Source organism: Dasypus novemcinctus, chromosome 3 (assembly GCF_030445035.2).
Source record: "Dasypus novemcinctus isolate mDasNov1 chromosome 3, mDasNov1.1.hap2, whole genome shotgun sequence".
Classification (NCBI taxonomy): Eukaryota; Metazoa; Chordata; class Mammalia; order Cingulata; family Dasypodidae; genus Dasypus; species Dasypus novemcinctus.
Window position 1 is genome coordinate 166,207,454 of NC_080675.1, and position 26,434 is coordinate 166,233,887.

Consider the following 26,434-nt stretch of genomic DNA (forward strand, 5'->3'; position numbering starts at 1 on the left):
TCTGAATGATAAAGATAGACTGCATTTGTTAAAAAAAAAAAAAATATTGAGGCATTCCTATCACTGATTAGCTTTAGCTATGTGGCTCTTCCTGGGACTACAGGAGGCACTCTATTACTTTCCATTAAATGTCAGTTGGATTAGTTTAACTGTGAAATCAACACCATTGCCTTTGTCTCCAAGTTCTTGGGGGGGGGGAAGACTCTTCAGGTATTGAAGAATCTTGGCTCCTTTGCCTCTGACTTTTGTGATTCCAGGCAAGTTCCTTAACCTCTCTTGGCCTTTGTTTCCTCATCTGTTTCAAGGGAAATGCGATATCGTAAGGCTGTCACGAGGCTGAAATGAAATACTTTACTTCGAGTTCCCACTCTAGGGCCCCCACATGGCAGTGCTGAATAAAATTAGAGGATCTCTTCTGTTCCCTAATTGTACCACCTCAGGCAACAATTAGGGCATCTCCCGGGTCCCTTTCTTATTACGGGTTCCATTTTCCACTTCCCAAACACTTTTCTGCAAATAGCTATATCTCATAAATATTCTACTGGACCAGAGATAGGGAAGGAAAAGGCCCTGGAATACTGCCCTCTTATTGGGAAGCATAGCCTAGTTGTTGTTACAAGGCAATGGAAATTTACTGTCCTCTCCAAGTTTTGCATTGGAGGCAAAGTTTAAATATGCGATTAAAATTAGTAATGGCCCATCCTTCAAGGTATGCTGGGAAAAGGTGCGTGCACATCTCCCATGGACCAAATTTGCACTCTGCAATATGGAACTAGCCATGGATCTTATAAAAATCTCTGCCCAAAAATGCTTCCTGCCAGGGGTGGGGCAACCTCAGCAGAAAGAGGTTGAGCCATAACATCAGAGGCTGATGTAGAGGTCAGCTGGGGTGGGGGTGGGGGTGGGGGTGGGGGTGGGGGCTTAAAAACAGCTATCCAGGGAAGTCTTTGCCTGAAATAGGGAATTTCCCATGAGGGAATTCCCTGAGGAACCCACAAATAAATCTCACAAGAAAGGACAAGTAATTGCGCAAAAGGTGAGGCCAAACCACAACTGATTTAGGCCATACCGGTCCTTTTATCTGCCCCCTCTCCCGTCCTCCTGTTGAGCCCTAGAAGAACCAGAAGACGCTGCTAATTTGGAGGAGGTAGAGAAAACCCACTGCCCTCCTTCAGGCTGAGACTGGCATAAAGACAGGGAAGGATGACTTTTTTAAAAGCCAACATCTTATTGGAAAAATTTTCAAAGCAAAATTGAAAGACTTTTACAGGGACCCCTGTGTACCTACCACCTGGATTTCATAATTAATATTTTACTCTCCTTGCTTTATCATATATCTATCCCACCACCCTCTTTTTCTCCATCCATTAACCCACCTTATTTTTATGCATTTCAAAGTAATTTGCAGTCATCAACATTCACCCCCTAAAGACCTCAGCAGCCATTAACTAGAATTCAGTACAGTACAAAATTTACATACAATAACATATAACTCTTAAGGGCATATTTGCTGAGTTTCAACAGATGCCCACACATGTGAAAACCAAAATCCTGTCAAACCTAAAACATTATCATAAATCCAGAATGTTCCCCTCTGCCCTGAGGTAGAGTTAAATACTCCAGAAAAAGGTGTTTAAGCTTAATCCATTCCCGTTTGGGTGAACACGTTGTAAATGTGTTTTGAAGATGTTATTTGTATTAAGGTATGGCCAATTAAATCAGGATGGGTCTACATCCAATGACTGGGGGCCTGATAAAGAAGGTCACAGAGAGAAACAATGGGAAAAGCAAGAAGTAGGAAGTCAAAGGAACCAGGATGGGAAAAGAGAAGACATTGCCATGTGCCTTGTCATGTGACAGAAAGACCAAAAACCAAGGATCTCCCCCAGCCACCCAGAATGCCACATTCTTCAGGGAGAAAGCATTTGCTTGATTTTGGACTTCTCCTAGCCTCAAAAATGTGAGCCAATAAGTTCCTGTCATTTAAACCAACCTATTCATTGTATGGCATTTGTTTTAGCAGCTAGGAAACTAAAACATGCCTCTTCTCAGTCAATTCCCATAGCTATTGTCTCCAATTCATCTTGCCTGGTTTAGAATTCCACATAAATGGAACCTTACGGTGAGCACTCTTTGATATAGGGCTTCTTTCAGTCAGCAAACTGTTTTGTATACTCACCCATTTTGCTCCATGTATAAATAGTTCTGTTTTATTACTGAGTAGTATTCCATTGCAGGAATATGCTAGTTTGTTTATCCATTCCCGTTTCCAGTTTGGGGCTATTATGAACAAAGTTGTTATGTTTGTCTACAAGTCTTTTCTTAGTATTCGTTTTCATTAATCTTGGGTAAATACCTAATAGTGGAATTACTAGATTTATAGAATAGGTATATGTTTAGGTTTATAGGAAAATGCCAGAACTTTTTCCAAAGTGGTTGCACCATTTTATATTTTTACCAGAAATATATGGGAGTTCATGTTGATGCACACTGTTGCCAACCTCTGGTGTTTAGTCTTTCTAATCTTAGCCATTTTTGTGGGTGTGGAAGATATGTTGTAGTTTTAATTTGCATATTTTGATGACTAATCATGCAGAGCATTTTTTTTCCCATTTGTATATTACCTTGTGAAGTATCTCCTCAAATCTTTTGCCCTTTGTGGGGATGATTCTCATCTTTTATTATTGGGATGTAGTAGTTCTCTTATATATCCTAGAAACTTGTCCTTTATCAGAAAAGGGATTTACAAATATATTTTCCAGTCTGTGTCTTGCATATTTATTTTCTTAATATGTCTTTTGATAAGAAGAAGGTTTTTTTAAATCAATTTTTTCCATTCCATCTTATGTAAGTTTTCTAAATTTTATTCTTAAGGCATTTTTTCATGTCTTCTAAGTTGTTGAATTTGTCACCATAAAGTGTTCATAATTGTCTTATTATCCTTTTCATATCTGTGAGATCTGTAGCGACAACATCTTTTTTATTTTTGATTTTGAGAACTTGTGGTTTCTCCCTTTTTTTTTCGTGATCACAGAAGCTAGGGGTTTGTTAATGTTGTCAATCTTTTCAAAGAGCAAAATTTAACAGTTAATTTTCTCTGTTTTGTATCTGTTTTCAATTTAGTTAATCTCTGACTTATCTTTATTATTTCCTACTTACTCTGTGTTTTCTGTGCTCTTATTTTCCCTAGCTTCTTTAGGTGGAATTTTAGGTCAGTGATTTTAGAACTTTCCTTTTTTCTTATATAAGCAAGAATAGCTATGAATTTCCCTGAAAGCACTACTTTATCTGCATTACATAAAGTGTATTTTTTTTGTCATTCAGTTTGAAATATTTTCTATTTTTCCATTTGATTTCTTCTTTGACTTCTGGGTTATACTTAATTTTCAAAAATTTGAGACTTTCCTAAATACCTTATTGTTTTTTAATTCTATTTTGATTCCAAAATATGATTTAAGTTGGTGAACACCATGTGAACTTAAAAACTATGTGTATTCTATGGTTGTTGAGTGTAGTCTTCTATAGGCATCAATTAGTTTGAGATGGTTAATAATGTTATTACAATATCTGTCTCTTTACTAACATTTTGTCTGGTTGGTCTATTAATTGCTTGAATGAGGGGTATAAAATCACCAACTGAAATTGTCGATTCTCTCCCTTTAATTCTATTTTTCTTTTATGTAGATTGAAGCTCTGTTAAAAGGAGCTTACATATTTTTTAAAATTTTATCTCTCCCAGATGAACTGAGAGTTTTATTATCAGGAAATGTCCTTCCTTAACTCTGGAAATATTCTTTGACTATACCATATATTTTTGTGCTTTCAGAGTTTTATTAATATACAAAAGTTTATCCATCTACTCCAGACTTACAGAATGTCTTGATATTCTTCATATAATCTTGATATGTTGGTATGGCATATTTTTAAAACTAGTTTTTATTTTTTATTTTTAAAGAAGCTTTAGATTAGACTTGTAGCATATTTTATCTGATATTAATATAGCTACTCCAGATTTCTATGGCTTCCTATTTACATGGATATCTTTTTAAATATACTTACTTTACACCTATCTCTATCTCTACATTTAAAGTGTATCTCTTATATTAAACATATAATTGGATTCCTTTTATAATCAATCTTGACAGTTTCTGCCTCTTAATTGGAGTGTTTAGTTCATTAATATTTAGTGTTATTAAATACTGAATATTGATTGACTGATGGGATGGAATTTCGGCCCATCATTTAATTTTTTTATTATTTTTCACTATTTTATTGTTTGTTTTCTTTTGTTCCCTCTTTTTTTTGTTACTGTTCATTTTTTACTGACTTCTTTTGAATTGTTTAAATATATTTATGAAGGATTTCTTAAGACCTAAAATTACTTGATCCAGGAAGCAGATTTGGCTCAACTGATAGAGTGCCTGCCTACCACATGGGAGGCCCAAGGTTCAAACCCAGGCCTCCTGACCCATGTGGTGAACCTGGCCCATGCGCAGTGCTGATGCGTGCAAGGAGTGCCATGCCATGCAGGAGTGTTCCCCACACAGGGGAGCCCCACGCCCAAGGAGTGTACCCCGTAAGGAGAGCCACTCCTCACCAAAAAAAAGCACAGCCTGCCCAGGTGTGGCACCACACACACAGAGAGAGCTGACGCAGCAAGATGACACAACAAAAAGAAACACAGATTCACAGTGCTGCTGACAAGAATCCAAGCAGACATTGAAGAACACACACAGCGAATGGACACAGAAAGCAGAACAGGGTGGGGGAAGTGGAGAGAAATAAATAAAAAGTAAGTCTTTAATTTAAAAAAACTTGATCCAATGACTGGATAAGAATAAGTCCATAGAGCAAGACAGAGGGGTAGTGAGAAAAAGTCAGCTATTTCTTATCATTCCCTACCAAATCCAGTTCATTCAATCATTATACTGCTATTTTTATTGTTTTTCATTATTACTATAGTCATTAATACTATCCTCAGTTGAAAAAATGAGAATAGTAGGACGCTGATAGTGAGAAAATAGGAATGATTGGGAGCTGCCTGTGTGTCTCAGTTTACCATTTGAGAAATGCAGTTAACATGATGGCTTTTCACACAGGTAATTAGAAGATTTTTCCCTCTGAGCACTATTCTGTTACAAATCGGAGGGAAAATAGATTTTCCCTCCATGGGAATCTTTTAGAGATATTTAAGAACAATGCCATCTTCTAATATTTAAGTTATTCTCTTTTGGGACAATATGCTATATGTGTAATTCACCAATATTACTGGTTTATCATATAAACAAAAGATTTGGCATGATTGGCCTGCATGTTTCAGGAAAAAAATGTATTTAGTTTTTTCTAGAACTAATTTGATACAATAATTCACATGCTAGATTTTAAGCCCTTGAAGAACTACTAGTATTTAAAAGTAAAAATGTGCCTGAAGCCTAAGATACCAATGAAGCTTGTACTATATTTAAGCTAGGAAATAAGAAGAAAAAGAGAAGAATCAGCTAGAATTGAGGAGTCATTGATTTCTTATGCAAAAGCTCTAAACTAGTTATAAAAGAGAAGATAATGTTTAGATTTAAATGAAAAAAAAACAAAATTAGTTAAGTATAGCGTGCATTTATAAACTTTTTGTCAGAGGATTAATGTTCCCATAAAAACACAGTGAGCACTTTTCATATGCTAATTGTACAGTTTACTTTGTATAATAGCGAAGTCTATATATTTAATGAAATCAAGCAATAAATCCATTGACAAATTGGAATTTTAAAATATTTGTGTGGAAATATACCAAAGGAGAATAGTAAGTTTATGTATCACCAGAAGACTTGAGTAAATTAGTTATACAGGTGTTCTGGTTATCTGATTTACCAATGTCAGAGTGTTAGAACTGATATATGAGGACATTAAAGCCATACTGATTATAATTTGATCTCTTGGTTTCAGAAAGTAATTTGGTACCTTTCAGTACTTCAGTGTTGTTATTATGCACAATTGTCATTTTATAGTAATATAAACATATACTAGGGCCATCTACAACATTCTCTAGATGTTGTTTTTCTACAAAATTAATTCCTCATATCAACAAGAAAAAAAAATGCAAGCTCTAAACCAAAACTTTTTCATATGTTCCCTTTGTTAGGAACTGAGATAGGAGTAGAGAAAGGTGAAAAAACGAACACTGATTAAATCTCTACTATGGTCCAAACTGGGCAATGAAGGTCATACACATTATTTCATTTAATCCTCACAAATACTTGCTCAACTCCTGCTCAAATACTTGCTATTCAGTACATCCCCATCTTATACAGAACATAAAACAACTCAAATGACCTGGGTATTGTGCTCAAGACCTACTCGGGAGACACTGATTCCTGAGAAATTTTAAAAATTGGCTTGTAAATAGCACTTCTAGAAATCTTTCCTAAATCATTTCTCACCTTGATTCCCAAAGAAATATTTATAAATATGTTTTAAATAATCAAAGACTGGAAGCAACCTGAATGCCCATGATTAGAAGATCAGTTTAGTTATGGTATTTTCATGCTGTAGAATACTAGCAGATGTTGAAAGATAATGTTAAGGTAAAAAGAAGTCTAAATGCCAATGTTTCTATAATGGGAAAATAAAATAGTTGTAAAAGTTGGACTAAATAAAAGATTATACATTTTAAATAAAAAGAAAATTCAAATAATAATTTTTCCAGGATTATGAAATGTTCATGGTCCTAATGATAAAACTACATTATAACAACATCTGTTTGTTTCTTTTCAATTGAATGGTTAAATAATTTTTAAATGAAATCTGTGTAATGGTATTGCAATTTATATCGTCATTCCATGGATGCTGGGCTCTGCTAATCAGAATATTATGTTAAATAGCATGAGTTATTCCTTTAAAAACTCTATGAGTGGGGGCTATTGAGAAAGGAGGATCATAAACCTTGTAAATGATCGAGAATTTTTTCCACGGAGACGGAAATATCAGAGTCATTTAATCAATACAGTTTCTTCTATAAATCCTCAGGAAATCTCCTAGGAAGGCTTTAAGGAGACAAATTCCTTATTACTTCTGATATATGTTCCAATTAAATTTTTAGCACTACCCTCATGGGACTGCCCAGCCTAAAGGATGGAGGATGTGATCCCAGGCTACTGACTGCCACCGTTGACAAGAGTTCTTACATATTGGGAGGCCATGACCAGCCTGTTGACTGAAATCTATCACGTAAAATGATGGCACTGCTCCAGGAATCTTGGAGCTCTTCCCTAGAAAACACGCAAAGTTCTGACAATCTTCAAATTCCCATACGCCTATGGAGATAGGTATCTTCAAATATAAGAGCAACATTATTTTCTGGAGAAAATAAAAAATCTAAGAAAATTCTACAATCATCTCTGCTCCTCCTCTCCACTACTCTCCCATTAGAAACAGACAAATCATAGCAAGGAGAAGCTCTAAGTCTTAACGCTAAGGTTGCCCAGGATGTGTGGTGAATGATGCATTTTACAAACATATATAACACATAGATAACCAATTATCTTATGGAATCTCAACAACAATAACTCAAGGCAGAAAAGTCAATGATCTTTGCCCAAAAAAATAAGGCTTAGAGAGTTCAAGCAATTTGTTAAGGTGACCCTGCCAGCCGATAATCCCAGGGTGACTTTAGGCAATAGGAGAAAATGTGAGTGATAATAAGGTTTCAAGAGCAGAAGAACAAATGAAACAATGAATTTTTAAAATACATTTTTATTACACAAGTTGTGAAGTTACAGAATAATCATGTACATGTGTAGAATTCCCATACAATAACCCTTCATCAATACACCACACCATTGTGGAACATTTGTTACAGATTATGAGATAATATCATCAGACTGTACCACTAACAATGATCCATAGCCTACATTTGGCATATTTTTTCCATACTACCTAGTATTAACACAGTACATCTTTGGTATTGATGCAAGATAATTACAGTATTGCTGTTAACTATAGTCCATAGTTTACATTAATTGTATTTTTCCCATGCTTCTCCACATTCCCACAACCCTGCAATAGTGATGTACATTCTCATTCTTGCATTTGTTCTATGAACTACAATTCTCATCCACCTCTGGGTTCACCGTGTTATTCAGTTCCTCAATTATACTCTAGCTTTCTTTCAACAGACATTTACATCTCTAGACTACCGTTTTCAACCACAATCCCATTTATAAACCAGCTGCTATGCACTATGTTTTACCATCAACTCTATTCATTTCTGTACATTTACAGTCAAGTTAATTAAAACTTATACATGCATTAAGCATCAGTACTCCTTCACAGCCCTCCTCTTATCTCCTACTAACTTATACTCTAGGTTTTAACCCCATGGGTTTAATCTGCATATATAGTTCATATTAGCAAGACAATACTGTATTTGTCCTTTTGTGTCTGGCTTATTTTACTTAGCTTTATGTCTTCAAGATTCATCCATGTTATCATACGTGTCCCAACTTCATTTCTTCTTACAGCAGCGTGGTAGTCCAGCATACATATATACCACATTTTGTTTATCCATTTCTTGGATGATTGACACTTGGGTTGTTACCATCTTTTGGCAATTGTGAACATGTTATGAACATCAGTATACAGATGTCTGTTCGTGTCACATTTTTCAGTTCTTCTAGATATATTCTTAGTAGAGGAATTGCAGATCATATGGCAGTTCTATATTTAGCTTCCTGAAGAACCGCCAAATTGTCTTCCACAGAGGCTGCACCATTTTACAATTCACCAACAGTGAAGGAACATTCCTAATTCTCCATATCCTCTCTAGCACTTATTGTTTTCTGTTTTTTTAATAATGGCCATTCTATGCAGTGTGATTTGATATCTCATTGTCATTTGATTTGCATTTCCCTGACAGTGATATTGAACATATTTTCATGTGCTTTTTGGCCATTTGTGTCTCCTTTTTGGAGAAATGTCTATTTAAATCTTTTGCCCATTTTTAAAATTAGATTGCTTGCTCTTTTATTGTTGAAGTGTATGATCTCTTTATATAGAATGGAAATCAAACCCTTATTGAGACAAAGAATTTTTAACAGTTGGTTCTCTTTTAGCCCTATCTTTCTTGAATTTGTCTTGGGTAAACTAATTAGATCCTACAAACACATACCCATTCACAATTTCACCTCCAAAGTGCTAGAGAATTTTCATCTAAATAACCAGAGGAAATGCTGCTGAACCCTAGCTATTTAGTGACCATGTATCTCTCCCTCTTCCACTTTGTTTTCTCAATGTCCATATGAGACATACAAGGATTTTGCTGCCACCAAGATTTTGCAGCTTTTGTTCAGCTGATTACCCACAACTGAAAAAGGACTACTCCACATACTTGGATATATATGGTATTCAAGCAACTAAATGCTCCTTTTGCTAATGACATGTTTTTTCAATATGTTCAAATGAGAGGCTCATCGGAAATTATTCACTTTCTTCTGAATGGCAAAGGAAAATGAAAGACAAATTATGGCTGTATTAGCACGCGTTTGCACAGATCCCATCCACTGAATTAATTTGCCATCCACAGAGCTATTGACAGCTCCTTCCTCCCTCCTTTTCATTTACCAGGTGGAAATGATTACAGATTTAATTTCCTTGAAGGGTTATTTAGGTTGGAGATGGCACCTTTGTAATCCAGAAGTCAGAAGGTTCACCAGAGAGATTAAGGGAACAATAGCTTCCATGAATGTTTCCATAGCGGGGAGAGAGATAATGGAGTGTCAGGTTTGAAAGGAGTTTAGGCCATCACATTCATTTTTCAGCTGGGGAAACTGAGGCCCAGATTGGTTAGGGAGGTTGGACCAAGTCAGCTTGTTAGTTTATAGTAGAGCTGAAACTGCCACAGAGATAAAATACCTGGCCTCCCACTTCTTCCCCTCCATTCCGCTACCCAGAGCATCAGTGACAAATAGAAGCACAATTCAAAATTATATGACCTCCAGGAGAAGTACATAGGATAAACCGTCAATGCACAATTTCAGTCTCCTACAAATTTCTTAATTGCACAGTGTTAGTCATTCACAGAAGCTGTCCCACTCACACATAGTCTAACAAAGATAATTCATAGTTCTATTGATGTGCTCAGGGTGGCCCTTCCCGGCAGGGTCAAGGGCAGTTTAGAGGGCCCCTTCATCTTTACTCCCCATCGCCCCACCCTCTCCCATCATTCCAGGGAGATCCATTTCCATTGCATTTCTCGTCTATGCAAAATCCAAAAAAAACTTGATCAGGCAGCTTTGCTTATCAAATCTTTTCTTAAAAATCCATTTATCAAACTTTATTGGAGGGAACCAAAATATATTTGATCTTAGTATAAAGTATACTTATCAGTCCCACTGCTAAAATGCCACTAACCAAAAGTGAATAGTGGTAATAGTCAAATCTTTGGAGCTAAAAAAAAAACTAAGCTTAAATCCAAAATCCATCACTTAGAAGCCACAGTACCTTGCCCAGTTAATTTATTCATTCAACAACATCTTACTAAGCACACCAGGCTCTAGGAATGCAAACAGATCCAGACCCTACCTTTCCTGGCCTTACACTTCAGTGGTAGAGACAGACACACATAACCCACATTTACTACCCAAGGTGGCATAAAGGGCTCACTGTTACAAGGCCTGTGAAGGAAGGTCCCCAGACCTCTGAGGGCAACAAGGAGGAGGGTTTGACAAAGGCCAAAAAAGGCTTCCTCTAGGGAGGCAGGAGCCGTGACCAGGGTAAGCGGGCAATAGTAGGTGAAGTGAGGAGGCCAGGGCATCCCAGGCAAATGCCCTGTGCTGGAAGGGACTGCATCCAGTCTGAGAGACTGAACAAATCTACCTGGCGTGGAGGAGAGAGAAGGGAAGGAGGGACCTGTGATGAGATCAGAAGTGGGAAGAATTAAGGAGACTTGTCTTCATCCCAAGGAAATGTGGAGGGGAGGGAGGAGGGAGTGAGAACTGATCAGACCTGTGTATGGAAAAGAGGTTGGGGGATGGAATGGACACAGGTGGACAAGGAGGAGGCCAGTGCAGTAATCCAGACAGGAATGGATGGTGGAGATGGGAAGAGAGAACAGAATAAAGGGATAATGTAAGAGCTAAAATCAATAACAAAGCAATTGGATATGGAAAGTAGGGGAAAGTGCTATAATAAAGCCAGCTGTTTGGACTTTGGTTTGTGTGATGGACGGGTGGTGGTACCATTCTCCGAGAAGCAGGACTCAAACAGGGCCAGATTAGTCACCTAAACCTTGAAGCCTCAGCTTCCTCATCTGTAAACAGATCATAGTCAGTCTAGGGATAATAACACCAATAGCACAATGCTGTTAGACGCATCAGAGAAGGTTCCTAGAAAGTGCCTTGAGCATGGAACTTCCCAGATAAATGCTTAGCTGTTCATGTAGGCTGTTCTTTTTGATCTCACTGCAAATTCAGCATCTCAGACATCTATTACTTTTCACTCCCTTCTCTGACTGCTCTATCCAATTGCCAGTTTACTGATCTAATCGCCCTAAATGGTCTCTACTACGCCATACTAGTAGAATAGGCAAAGTGGAAATTGCTCATATAAACTTATTATTGTAAATGTCACTGCTACAGTTTAGCTCACAGTGCCTCACTTTGCCATTCAAGGGAAAACATCGATTGCAAACACAGTTTCCTTTATTAGCCAAATGTTTATGCTCCACTGTGTTTATTAACCAGAGGGGAGGCGGGGGGAGAGGGGATAGTACTGGGGAGCATTCAAGGGAAACAGAAAAGCACTGCTCCCAAATGGAAGGGAGAAAAAAATAACAAGTACACACCCTTTAGAGTATATAAGCTCCATCATACACACTCTATCAATTGAACCTCACTCTGGGTGGTGGGCAGGCAAGTACATTCATGATTATTTTCACAAGTGAGAGTAACTGAAAGAAAGTAACCTGATCAGGCTCAACAAGGAAGGAAGTAAAAACGTCACTAAAATACATGTCTTGTGGCTCCCCAGCCTATAATATGTCTATCAAAATTCCACACTAGATTCCACACTGGAACATAAAAATCAGGCAATCACTGAGCAGAGGACAAGGGCATGAGCAAAACTCATGTTGAACTTTCAATTCATTATTTCTGAGCATGCATTAATAGGCCAGATCCATCAAGGAATTCCTGTATGCCAGGTCATATGTTGAAGCCTTCACATGAGCTATCTCACTGAACCCTCACAGCAACAATCCTCACAGTGTTTCTATAAATTGAAATAATAAAAGTGCAGGAAAAGAAAGACTTAGAAAACAAGTTGTGCTTGCCCAAGCTAGTGGTAGGACCAGCTCCTTGATCCTGGTCTCGTTTCAAAGTCCTGCTCCTACACTGGTATGCTTCTGCAGGCCTATTTGATCCTAGCAGAGTCCAATATCAATAAGGCCAAAATAATGACCAATTTTGAATCTCCTGGATTTTTCAGAAATATGCACAATGACTCCATCCCATCATTTAATCTAGTTCTACCATTCCAAAAGCAAACAGAACAGGTGCACACCTAACCTGGACCAGATGTTCTACTGGATATTCTAAAAAAGCATGTTAAACTTTTGCGTGTTAAACTTCCATATCTCAGATTCTGAGATAAGTGGCTCTGCCACTTATTGGCTAGATAACTCTGGGCATGTTACTTAACAGCTCAGACATTCAATGTAATAGTCTGTGAAATGGGGGTGATAATAGTTCCAGCATCATAAGGTCAATGGGAACATGCATAAAGCACTAGTGTGTGGTGCCTGCTACAGGATCGGTACTCGGACATATTAGCTATGATGATTTTTTATCTTGATGATCCTTGGGAGAGCAGAGCAGATGTTAGCTCCATTCTACAGAGGGGAAACGGGTTCCAGGACATAAAGTAGTTTGTGTGATCACACACAGCTTGTACAGGGTGGAACAAAGATGAGAAACCAAGAATTCTATATGAGACTGACAAGTTTTTGTTATTAAAACCCCCCACAGCTTTCAAAGGAGGATTTGGGGACCTGGAGGATTCTGTACGGAGGAGCAGGCTGGAGCCAAATTGCTCATCGGAATGAAGGGTTAAGAGACTGAGACACCTGAAGCATAATTCTGAAGTGGGAAGAAAAGACCCAAAGGAATATCCAGACCCTAAGACCAAGTAGAGCCAGAGGAGGGGTAACAGAAGGCTGGAGGTGGGGAGCAGGGAGAGAATACATGCACAGAGATTTGAGAGATTTGCTCTGGGGTGTGCAATGCAAACTCTCCCTTAACTCCCTCTCCCTTCTACCTTGGAAATCATCACGAAAATCAAAGCCATTTATTTACAAGCACTTCGGTATGAGTGGATTTGTTCTGGACATGTAAAGTGGTGCCCGGCCCCACAGAGGCGCTGGTGAGGACAGCCCCCTTCTAGACATTTTCACAGAAAAGCAGCAGGCCCCGGGCTGTCCACTGGGTGGGAGAGATGAAAGGTGTGTGCCCACTGGAAGGCACTTGTATTACACTCCAAAAACGTAATTGACAGAACCTGGAATCCATATTTGCCGCCCATTTGCTGAACTTCAGATACTTGGATCATGATGTTTTTAAATCGTATTTGCTGCACTACCATTTGCTTTTATGTCTATTGGCCTGTGCAAACTAATAGCTGCTTACACCTACTGGTGGCAGGTAGCAAGCTCCGTGGGGAGGGAGGCAAGGGCAGGGAGGAGGGCAGAGGTGGGAGGAGATGTCCCAGAAGGGAAACAGACTCAGGAAGCTGATTTCTCGCCTTCAGAGACTGAACAAATATAACCCATGCTGTATATCCTTTGGAAAAAGGCAGTTTCCTGGGTACTCAGTTCACCCTCCCTTGCTTCCCTGCTCCTTCCCCATCCCCATGCAAAATGTTCTAGATGGGAGGTGGTGGGCAGATAACGGCATTTAAAGTCAAGTGGTCCAGGTGTGAGTTTCAACTTGTGCCACTTACTGGCTCTGGGATCCTCATCAGAACCATGTATTTCTTCTAGCCTGGCTTCTTTTCCTCTATGAAACACGGTTATGAGACCATGTGAGACCTCTAGATTTCTCTATGCTCTAAAATATGAGTGCTTATTAGCATTAATGGACAAAAGTCCCAGCAGTGTCTTTTAAAAGATTTGACTTTAAAATGCTTGGTTGAATATTCCAGGTACACACTTCTTCCCTGTGGCTCAGCACGTCCATCACCACCCAGCAAGCATGCACATCTGTCTTTCCTCTGAGCCACGCTAGTCCAACCATCTACCTAAGTGCGGTCCCCAGCCTGGCCAGCCTGGAAGGGCCAGGGACGTGCAGAGGAGCAAAATCTGAGCCAGGAATTCAGCAAGGCCCCCCCAAGCCCCTGCCCGCGGAATCTCAGCAGGCTGTCGGGAGGTGGTCTGAGTCTCCCCTCGCTCATTACTATTTAAGAGGTTGTTCCAACCCCAAAGGTGACCTGGTAAAGAATGCCATAAACGTGAAAGCTGCTCTGTGAAAAGTTTCCATTTGCTATGACTGGTGTGTGTGAATTTGCCTGGTCTACACACGTGGACACGGCGATGAAATTCTAAGAAGTTCCTGCTGGGGTCGCCAAACAATGACCTGCGGGTCAAATCTGTTCGTCCGCCTGGTTTGGTATGGTCCACAAGCTAAGAATGGCATTTTTATATTTTTCAATGGTTGACAACTTTCAAAAGATGTGTGAAATTTCATGACACATGAAATTCATATGAAATTCAAATTTAGCATCCGTCAATAAAGTTTTATTAGAACACGAGACACTGATTCCTTTGCACCTTGTCTATGGCTGCTTTCTGGCCTCAGCAAGTCGAGTATTTGCAACAGAGACCATATAGCCCACAAAGCCGAAAATCCTTACTCTCTGGCCCTTTACAGAAAACACTTACCGGCCCCCAGCTGTGTGATGGGGTACCATGGGGAGGTTACAAGCCCAGTGCCGGGCACCCCGAAACTCCCTTTCATTCCAGCCTGACCCACCCCTCACCTATGAACTTATTGCCTTCATTCCTTCCTTGTTCTTTTTTTTAAGATTTATTTATTCCCCCCCTTGTGGCTTGCTCCTTCTCTTTTGCTGTCTCTTCTCTGTGTCTATCTGCAGCGCGTTTTTTCTGTATCTGCTTGTCTCCCTTTTGTTACGTTATCCTGCTGGGTCAGCTCTCCGCAGCGCATGGGCCAGCTTTGCCTTCACAAGGAGGCCCTGGATGCAAACCCAGAGCTTCCCATATAGTAGATGGGAGCCCAACTAATTGAGCCACAGACACTTCCCCCTTCCTTGTTCTTTTTTTAATTGAGATGAAATCACAGACACACAAAGAGCCACTTTTAAATGTACAATCCAGTACAATTTCACACATTCACTATGTTGTGCAACCATCACCTCTCTCTAGTTTCAAAACTTTTTCATCACCCCAGAAGACCACCCAGCACCCATTTGGTGATCACTCCCCATTTACTCCTCCCCACCGCTGCCTTCTGTCTCTATGGATTTGCCTATTAATAGATTATTCTATATCAATGGAATCTTGCTATATGTGACCTTTTGTATGTGGCATTGTTCTTTCACATAGCAAAATGTTTTCCCAGTTCATCCATGTTATAGCCTGTATCAGTATTTCATTCCTTTTCATGGCTGGGCAATATTCTGTTGAACCACAATTTGTGTACTCATTCATCCACGATGGACATTCGTGTTGTTTCAACCTTGGGGCTATAATGAATAGTGTTGCTGTAAACATTCATGTGCAAGTATCTGTGTGGACATACGTTTTCATTTCTCTTGGCTTTATACCTAGGAGTAGAATTGCCAGGTCATATAGTAGTTCTATGTTTAACTTTTTGAGGAACCACCAAAACTGTTTTCCACAGAGGCCGCACCGTTTTATATTTCCACCAGCAAGGTACAAGGGTTCCTGTTTTTCCATATTCTTGCCAACGCTTGTTATTTTCCATCTGTTGTTGTTCTTGTTTGTAGCCATCCTACTGGACATGAAGTTGTCTCTCACTGTGGTTTTGATTTGCATTGCTTTGATGAGGCTTGATATTGAACATCTTTTCATGTGCTTTTTGGCCATTTGTGTATCATCTCAGGACGTCCATTCAATTCCTTCGCCCATTTTTAAATTTGGTGTTTGCTTACCGTTATTAAGATAGAAGGATTCTTTACATATTGTGAGTACTAAGCCCTTGTTAGATATCTATGTTTTTTAAACACATTTTTCATGACTCCCTGTTCAAAAGTGTTCTATATACTTTTTAAAAAATATATCAATTTTATATTAATAAAGCATATTATTTATCAAAAGGTGTGCAATCAATGGTATTTGGTACTTTTAACATCAGGAGAAAATAAAACCTTTTTAATGTTCCAATGATTCTCTATAATTTATAGAACAAAGGCCAAAATAATTATGGTATACACATAAGGCTATTTAAATCTAGTGCCTACCTCTTCATTACTTTTGGAGCAAGCACCCTGCTGCCAAGCTCCCCCAACATTACCCCTCATCTTCTCATCGACCTGACAGCAACCAGCCCAAAGGGCACTGCCCCTCTTCCTCGCACACTCAATCACAACTTGTTTTGTTCATCAATTTGTTGCCCCAAAGTGCGTAAGTTTTATAAATGTCTGCTATGGGACTTACCACACTGTTTTGAAATTATTTATCTGTATGTCTATCCTGACCCACCAAATCCTAATACAGAATGAGCCACACGAAGTTAAGGACCACATGTTCTTAATCGTTATGCCTCCAGCACTTGTCATGAGGAAGGAACATGAAATGTATTTACAGAACTTAATGAGTACTAATTATTAATTGTATGTCTTTTTCATTTCAGTAGTTTATAGCACATTTCTTAAAATAAAAAAATAGTAATAGACATAAAGTCTATTTGAGTCTTTTCAGATTCATCCTAAGTAGTTCTGGGACCTTAGGTAAGCTATTTATTTTACCTAAAATATTTTCTGAGATGCAAATTGTTATCAGTTAAATGTTTCATTTTGCCTACTTCACTGGGAAAGGAGAAAGTGATAATCGACCATGAAAGTATCAATGACCTCAGCATTCATTAATAGTATAAGTTCACATTTCTAAAGTGCATTATAGTTCAAAATATTTTTAAAAACAAGATCTTTTACACTGGCAGAAAAAAACAAGGCCCAAATAACCTACTGTCAGTAAAAAAAAAAATCTCTTCATATGTTGTAAAGTACCTATGTGAACTAATATGGCTTTTCATTGCACCTGGCCTGACTTGAACGATCACAACCTAGCCTGGCAGATAGAAGAGGCTATTGCAAGGGTTCATAATGTTTGCAAAGTAGCAAGCAATTTTATTTTGCATGGTAATTCTACAGCCTTCCCGCTCTGTCTACTTCAGCTTCTTCAGGCAGAAATAAAAGCAACATCTTACAGATGTAAAAAACTTAGCTTTACAATATACTTCCACACCTATTATCTCTTTTCATCATCAAGACTACTCCCATTTTGCAAATTAAAAATCTATGCTTCAGAGATGGAAGCAACCTGTTTGACCTTGACCTTATAGCTAGTGAGAGGCAGAGTTAGAATTTGAACCATAGTCATCAGACTGCAAGTCCCTAATCTTCCCACCATACAAGATCCTATAGCATCAGAACACTTGTGGTCATCCATTTTAGCATCTATACAGAAGCTGAGAACAAGAGACTACAAATGATCTAAGAGCATACAATTAAGGAGAGCATTAGGAACCCAGGCACCAGAACTCAAAGGCCCCACCTCACCCACGGTCCCTGAACAGGTATATTTTTTACCTACTATGGTAGCCAGCCTCCCAGATGGCCTCCAGGGAGCCCTACCTACTAGTATTCTTGCTTTTGTATAGTTCCCCTCACCTCCCTACCCCCACACACACTGACCTGTATAACCAATAGGATATTGTAGAAATGACAATGTGTGACTTCTGAGGCTAGGTCATAAAAGCTATTGTGGCTTTTGCCTTGCTCTCTGGGACCATTTGCTCTGGGGGAAGCCAGCTGCCATGTTGGAAGAACACTCAAGCAGTCCTTTAGAGTGGTCACACGGCAAGGAATAGAGAAGTCTTGCCAAAGGGCAGCATTGACTTGCCAGTTAGGTGAGCAAGGCTTTTGGGAAATGGATGCCCCAGCCCCAGTCAAGCCTTCAGATTGCTGCAGCCTACGCCAGCATCTTAACCGCAACCTCATGAAAGAACCTGAGCCAGAACCCAGCTGACCATCTGAACCCTGACACCCAGAAAGTGAATGAGATGATAAATGTTTATCATTGTTTTAAGTTACTTCATTTTTTTGGTAATTTGTTAGGCAGCCATAGATAACTAATACATCTTCCATGATAGGCAGTAGTTTTTCCAAGGTGAATGCATATTCTCCTTTCTCCTCTTGAATTCCAGGCACCTCTTCCTAAAATGTAGTCATCAATTCATTTTCAGCAGTTTCCTAAACTCTCTCAGGGACTTGAGTCAGATGAGAGATGTTACTTCAATGAAAATTAATTCTCCATGCCCTTCACCCAGCTGCCCCAGAAGTTTTCAATTTGTTCCCAAGCAATTCCCTCTTAGTATACTCCTGTCTGAAGCCAGAGATAAGCTTGACAAGGCAGTGTGAATGTCAGATGCTCCATATCTGGTCTGTTCTCTGAGAAAACCCTAATAAGATCTGAGATACATCTGGTTGAAAAATTGGATCCTGAAATGACAGGATCATGGTATTTAAATGTATTCTTGTTTATTTACTCCACGTCCCATGTTTCTGTCTTTTTCTTTAAATTCTTCCACCACCTCCTGTCCTTTATGATTTATCATCCTTATTACTGAAAACCAAAACCATGGAAACTGATTGTTAACAATAAACAGGCTGATCCTCAAAACAAAACACGTATTAGTAGCTATAAATCTGAGTCTCTTCTTTTTCCAGCCCAAATGAATTGTGGAACCACTAATCTCCAAAAACGTGTCCAATTACGCAATGCCCTGGAGAAAAGGAAATAAGGGGTGAAAAGTCTGAACTCATCCCATCTCTGCCTTATGAAAACTTAGGATACCTATCACAAGGAAGGGAAAAATGCTGACCTGGCAGGGGACTGCTCCCTCTCCCAGGTGCGAGGCTGAGGGCAAATGTCAGCAGGTCTCTGTGGCAGGGCTGAGGGTGAAACAAAGCCAGCGCCCCCCTCCAGAAGATGGTTCAGAAAGCAGAGGGCAAACAGACATCACTCTGAGACATAGTCACAAGAGAGAGCCAAGAACTCAGGAAGAATGCTCCCTATCTAGAGTGCCACGATAAGGGAGACTCTGGAAATCTGGGAAGAACCAGAACAGAGCAATAGAACAGAAAGAAGAGAGGATGCTACTAAGACATACCGCCCTTCTAGCATGGGCCAGGTGCATTTAGTATCTCACTGAAGCCTCCCTTTTACTGAGTGGTCATGAGCATTGACTTTGAAGACAGTCTAAGTTCAAAACCTCTCTCTGGTTGTATGATTTGGGGCAAGTCCCTTAACCTCTCTGAGCCTCATTCTCCTTATATGTAAGTTAGGGCAGCTGTTAGGATTAAAGTACGATGACGAGCATATGAAAAGTATTCCCCAGTATTATAATGAGGAATAAATGAGATCATTGCAAATGTACAAACCAGCTCGGGATCCTGGAAAAATACAGATTCTGCTTCATAGGTCTAAGATATGGCCCAAGATTGTGCATTTCTAACAAGTTTCCAGGAGACACTGCTACTTCTGCTTGTTCAAGAATCATATTTTTAGTAACAAAGATGTAGAGCATGCCTATCTATTAGCTAATCTTATTGCTGTTGTTAATGTCATCTTCATAGCAGTGTAGCCATGCTGGCAAGTGACAGAGTCAGGATTCAAATCCAGAACTGATCTTCTCTTTCCCCCATGTTGTCTCTTACTGAGGGCAGGACATGCTAGGAGCAGGGCAAGGAGATTCTCTGATACAGTGTCTTTATTCCAGTTGTCTATCAGCCTGCTGACGGCCCATGTGACATTTCAATCCTAACATCTTAAAGGCTCCAGGATATAATTCCAGCAGTAGAGTTAAGGATTCACTGCAGCCTCACATTATCACCTGCTGAGAGCTTTCCAGCTTGCTCAGAAAACTGCTGTCAGCAAAGACAGATTCAATCAAAAATTAAAATCGAGGCTTAATTCAGCCTGGGGAGGAAACCGATTAACCAGGAGATGGGAGATTAACCCCCTGGGCCACATCTTAAAGGCGAGCAGGGGTTGACTGTTCTGTGTTCATTAGAATTAATTAAGTTCTGTCTGCCCCAGGAATCACAGGGAGGAGGCTCTCCTCTAAGATTGAACGGGCTCGGGGATATGGCACAGGGCTTAACTCTTATTGCCTCTCAGTGGAGGGTTGAGTCTGAATCAGCAGATATTTGGCTTTATAGAGGGCATGCAGGCTACTGAAATGAGCCTGGTGTGGTTATTTTACACTTACAGCATTTCTGAGGCAAAAGTGCTGTGCATTTTTATCTTACCTCATCTTAACTGTGCTGGTAATCACGAGAAAAGGAAGCAGAGCAGATTCTAAGAAAGAAGCAGGCAATCCTCACATTCAAACACCTTGTAGAGAGACCCTTTAGAAAGTTCATGAGTTGGAGTTGGGAATTGGGGCAGGTGTATCAGCAACTAGTTGTGGAAGGTTGTGGCCTAGTGATGTACTTACAATCACATCCAGTTTAAAGTGGACTGAAGATAGCTGCAACTAAGAATAGCGACTCTTCTGTCCAGGTACTATGTGGAGCACTGTGAAGATATTATCACATTAAATCTCTCCAGTAGTCTTGTGGAGTTTGGATTTATCAGCCCTGTTTTATGTAGAGCAGAAGATGTCACTCCCCCAAGCTTCCACAGGATAAGAAGGGGCAAAGTTACAAATGAATCTACCTTCCCATACCAATTGGCTCATTGGTGGAGATGAGAATTCAGCACCAATCAGAACACAGAATTTGGGAGAGAAGACAAGAGACAAGAAAATGGATGGGTCCAAGATATAAGCTCTTCCAGACTATAAGCTCTGACATCAAGGACATGTTAGTGGTGTCACGGGTATGCCATAGAATACCGTGAGCTTTATTTGTGGGCAGCATGCTGGAAGACCACAACTAACATTTCTGAACCTGTATCCTCATCCATAAAATGGGACTAATGTCGCTTTCCTTTGCAGATCTAAAAGGATGAGTAAACAAAATAATTCTTACAGAGATGACTTGAGCATGCAAATGTAGGTATTAACCTGAGTGGGAAATCGCTCTTCTTTCTTTCCCCAGAGAAATGTCCTGCCTCATGCTTCCTAGTCCTTCCAGAGGGAACTGAGGATGTGGCTCCCCAGAGCACTGATTTGACTTCTGCCGGGTCGTTTTTCCTGTTCTCCTCTTTCCCCTGGCAACGAGGCCTTTTGAAGACCTTACCAGGTGGCTCTCCCCTCACTCCCAACCAGAAGCTCTCTGTGGGAAACAGTGAAACAAGACCAAAGTCTCAGAAGGTCTCACCTGAGTATCCATGCTGAAAGAGAAAAATCGACATGCAGATAAACAAAATGAGAGGTAAACCACCCAGCTCACTTAGATCTGGTTTTAGATCATAGACTTATCCTTAAAAACCTCAGAAGCAAATGCAAGCACACAGCACTGCCTCCCTGGTGTGAGGAATACCTGGCTCCTGCTCTGTCTCCACCAGCTGTCAGGAACAACTGCGAGGATGAAAGCTGAGAGGGGACGTTAAGGTGGGGCCATTTACCAACAGCCATGGGACCAAAGCCTTGTCCACACACCAAAAAACAGAGTGTGGAATGGGCTGAGGTTTTCTCAAAGTAACAGCAGGACTTCCTAAATTTTGAGACCTTCCTCCAACACTAAAATAGCCTGCATCACCAGATCTCTGAGTTGCGGTGTTCAAACAAAGGTTGGAAAATCATTTGATAGGGATGATTCTAGAGAAGATGGGCAGCTTCACTTTCTTGGTGACTTTCCACCCCCCTCCCAACATCTGTCTCATTTCCACAGGAAAAAAACAATAAGGGAGACAGGAAACTTGTTTTTACACATGGCTTTTGTTCTATTCCCAGTTTCTAATTTCCTTTTTACCTGTCTAATTGTTATTTCCGTCCCTTCTTCTTGACTTTCTTCTTTTCATTCTTTTAAATTCTTATACTTGGCAGGGAGGGGGCTCCCCAAGAAACTTATGCTATTAATTTGAGAAAAAGAAGTCTAATATTTTGAAAAAACACTAGAGGCACAGAGTTCTGAATCTTAAATGCTCATCTCAGGAATTTCACTGAAGAATATGCCAAGCCTCTCATCTTTCTCTTCTGCTATTTATCCGGATTCCAAGCCATTTTTTAACCTATTCATGTCGTTGCCATGAATGTATTATTACTCCATACTACAGTTGTTCTCTTTCATGGAGTAGATTGCCTCTAGCTCCACAGTTTCCCATAGTACAATGTTCAAAAGGAAATGTGCAAATGGCTTCTTGCAAGTAGTGTCATTGCTCTGAAAAGACCCCAGTTTTTCAGTCTATTTTGTTTACTGCTATGCTGAAAAACAATGATCAACTCCAGCACTTAGAATATATGGAGGGAATTGGGCTTTCCCGTTAGAAAAAGAGGTAAGGTTAACAGAAGATGAATTCTTTCTTCTGAGTCATTGTACATGGAAACTTTCTGCCTACTCCTTCCCTAAACCCTCCCCAACCAAAGGTAGGGAGCCTTTGAGAGGGAGAAGAACATCTCTTCTATTGTCTTTAAAATTAAAATTTTCTACATGGAATTGTGGATGTTAGCTAATGCCAGGTAAGGTCCTGGGTTTTAGGGTCACATGAAACAGAATCTGATGTATAGGGCAAAAGAAAGGATTTGAAAGTTGCTTTCATTATTAGTCCAGCATAATTTTCAAATGTAATAATAGCTATCATTTTTTACATGCCACCAAGTGATTAGCACCCTATATTGTGTCCTGTCTTGGATTTCCCCCAAAACAGAGCCTGAGTCAGGAATTTGGGAGGTAATGCTTGAAAACACAAGGGAGGAAATGGAGTGAAGGAGGGCAGAGGAAAGGTCAGTAAAGGTACATTTCCAAGGTCACTGCAGAAAGCAGAGGCTGAGTTCTGAGGAACGTACAAGAATACCTCCCACAACTGTCCATTCAAAGGATGGAGCCCTTGGGCATTTGTCCACTGCCTCCCACCCTCCCTCTTGAACAGAGTTGTGCTAAGGGGTGTTAACTGCCCCAATCCCATTCTGGACTGTTTCTGTGCACAGGCTCAGCCAGCTGCAGGCTCAGCACATTGGAGGCAGAATGCAGTTGCTCCCAGTGCAAACAAGTGCAGAACTGTCCAACGCAGCCACAGCTGAAATCAGATGTGGACTGAGAGGATGTGACAAGGAGCAGCAAAAGGATCACATAGATAAATATTGATGCATTGATACACATAGATACACAGATATATCTCATCAACTCCTTTTACCCCTCCCAACTCACAACCCTTGTGCAAGCACTTTGGAGAGCAATTTAACATTATCTTTCAAAATTAAAAATTGCGTATAACATTTGATCAAGACTTTCAAATTCTAGGGATTTATCTCACCAATATTCTTGCACATGTGTGAGAGTTATGCACAATTATATTTACTGAAACATTACTCATAATGGCAGTTAATTGGAAGGAAAACCTTGTCGATCGATAAGGAAATGATGAAATAATTAATGTCCAAGGAACAATGGAGTCAGAGTGATAATTAACTATGTTTAACAACCTGCAGGAGGCTGGCACTGAGAAATTAGAATGGATACCAGCAAGAATAGAAGCCAGCCGTAAAAATCTGACCTACCATTATAATGACACTGGCTGAATGTCAGTCCTGATTGGCAAACTATGCAGCACTTAAAAAGTATGCAGGCTTTTAATAGGCGGTTATGCTCTTGCTTTTCAAGTTGATTTTTAGATCATTGTTCAGTTCAGAAGTTCAGACTGAAAGTTCAACAACCTGGCTCTCAATTTCTGTGACTAAATTCTTCTTCCCTGGAAACAATGCAGACTTCCTTTAGCACAGAAAGTCCGTGTTTATTTAAAGGCTGTATGGAAGGATAAATTCAAATATATTAGCCTTATTATGCAATTATTAGGCAAATAGGGTTTTTTCCTGATCCAATGTCCATTTTATTCTTGGAGCTTAATCAATCGATTGAATTATAAAGCCAGAGTCTGGCATGTGAAAGACCTCACAGAGTTAAACTAGCTCCACAGCAGGATCACTTCATCAAGCAAACTGATAAATCATACTCAGTGGGGTTTTTTCCTTCTTCCTAATTGCTTCCCTCCCAGCTGGAATATGTAAAATAATTGTAGGAGCCTGAACAGAGAGCGGTCAGAAGCTGCAGTCTTATTAGGCACTAGGTCTTCCCCATGGAAACCAGAAGCCTGGAGATGCCCAAACCCATCTGAAACAAACCTCCTTATCCGGCCTCTTGCATTCTCTGTCTTTGAAGGCAAAGAAAACTCAGCAGTCCAATCCACACCATGCTTTTTACATTTCAAAAGAGGCTCACCTAGGATTCCATGCTTAGAAATTTGGCTTCAATTTGAGGTGGAACGAGCAGTTCTTTTCCTGGACTGGACCTGCCTGGGGAGTTGGCTAACCGTGCGGTGCCTGTCCTTGCACCACCTTACAGAGCCATCCCTCTTCTGGCCTCAATATGTGTACAACCCTGGGCAGTGTGTAAACACAGCACGACATGCCCAAAGCAGCCACCAGAATTTAGACTGTCAAGGAAGCAAAAAAGCCAACCTTATCTAGCATCCTGTCAGGCATTCTGCTTTCTTTCCCAGCAGGGAGAAATCCCTGAAGAGGAAAGGAAAACCTCCCATAGAGTGGTTCTTTCCAGGAGTGATGATGATTCAGCACAGGGTAGGAGTAAAGTCTTTGTCTATTAAAGATACCCATCTTCAAGCGGACGTGTCATGAAGGACCGTGAAGAATCCCATAAAGCGCGTGCATTTGTCCCTCTCCTTTTCTACCCGTGGAGACTAGAGTTTGGATCCACAGTAGTTTAAAACAATCACATGGTGAGATGGTCCATCCATCACAGTGACAAGGACTGCAGTAGAATTTCAGAGGCACCATTCAATTAGGTTCACAGGGACTGAATGTGACTAGCCTTCACTAGGGATGGTAGAGATCCAAGGAGTTGTCACTCCAGAAACCAGAGATGGGGGGTGGGGGGAGCAGGAGGATACAGGGGAATGGCAGGTTCTGGAGCCACAGAGGGAGGTGAGAGGACTTGTAGGTAAGTGCTTAGAAAGGACAGAAGAGGTGTATGTGTGAGCAGCTGCCTCAAGCATCAAGTCTCTACACAGGTTTTTGCTGCTTGCCTGCCTTGTCATTGAATCCTGCTCATGCTAAGCCCACCTCATCAATTGCAGAAAGCCCAAAGTGAAGAAACACCAGGCTTGCCTAGATTTTGTAGCTTATGAAAGGAGAAAACATGGAGAAATGCTTTAAAAAAAAAAAAACACTTTTCTTTTTATAATGAAATGATTTTTTTAATTAAAGGAGGCAAATTTCTCTCTCATTGGGACTCTTATTTTCCATTTTTCATTAAGAAATATTTCAGATATTTAATGCTCCCCTCTCCAGAATATTATATCTCCTTTCTTCTCCCTCCACCATGATGACTCTGTTTGACATTTATTTTTCCCAGATGTCTTTATCCTTCATTATGTAAGTGAATATTACTAAATAATATTTAGTATTGTTTGGCATGCTTTAGGCTTTATAAAAATGATCATATTTCCTTTCCACATTTGATATTTATCATGTCAATATGACAGCTCTACTTTATTCTAGCTGCCATTTAATAATCCATTTTATGAATTTTCCACAATTATTTTTCAATTCTCCTGTTGGTGGATATTTAAGTAGTTTCCAATTTTTCACAATTATGTTACTACTGCAGTAAATATCAACGAACATCTTTGTCCTAACCTGCTTGTGCACATATGAAATGATAGTGACATCCTTTCAATAAACCAGTATATCCTGAAAATCTTTTTATGCTAGAATATGTTGCTATAACTCATTTTTTTAACATCTGAGCAGAATCCAGGGTATGAAATCACCAAAATATATATATATATATTTTTTTTTAAAGATTTATTTATTTATTTAATTTCCCCCCTCCCCTGGTTGTCTGTTCTTGGTGTCCATTTGCTGCGTCTTGTTTCTTTGTCCGCTTCTGTTGTCGTCAGCGGCACGGGAAGTGTGGGCAGCGTCATTCCTGGGCAGGCTGCACTTTTCTTTTCACACTGGGCGGCTTTCCTCACGGGCGCACTCTGCGCGTGGGGCTCCCCCACGCGGGG

General features: G+C 39.9%; 1 long non-coding RNA gene across 2 annotated transcripts in view; it reads left to right on the forward strand.

The window, feature by feature from the left end:
• LOC131276113 (uncharacterized) overlaps positions 1–13,228 on the forward strand; it is a 30,207-nt gene extending 16,979 nt beyond the window's left edge. Inside the window, exon 3 of one of the 2 annotated variants that reach the window (XR_009183607.2) lies at positions 13,014–13,228. This is a non-coding gene — a long non-coding RNA (uncharacterized lncRNA). Of the gene's footprint in view, positions 1–7,093; positions 7,333–13,013 lie in introns of those variants that run through there. The other variant, XR_009183608.2, reaches the window with a different exon arrangement.
• Positions 13,229–26,434: the final 13,206 nt, after the last annotated feature.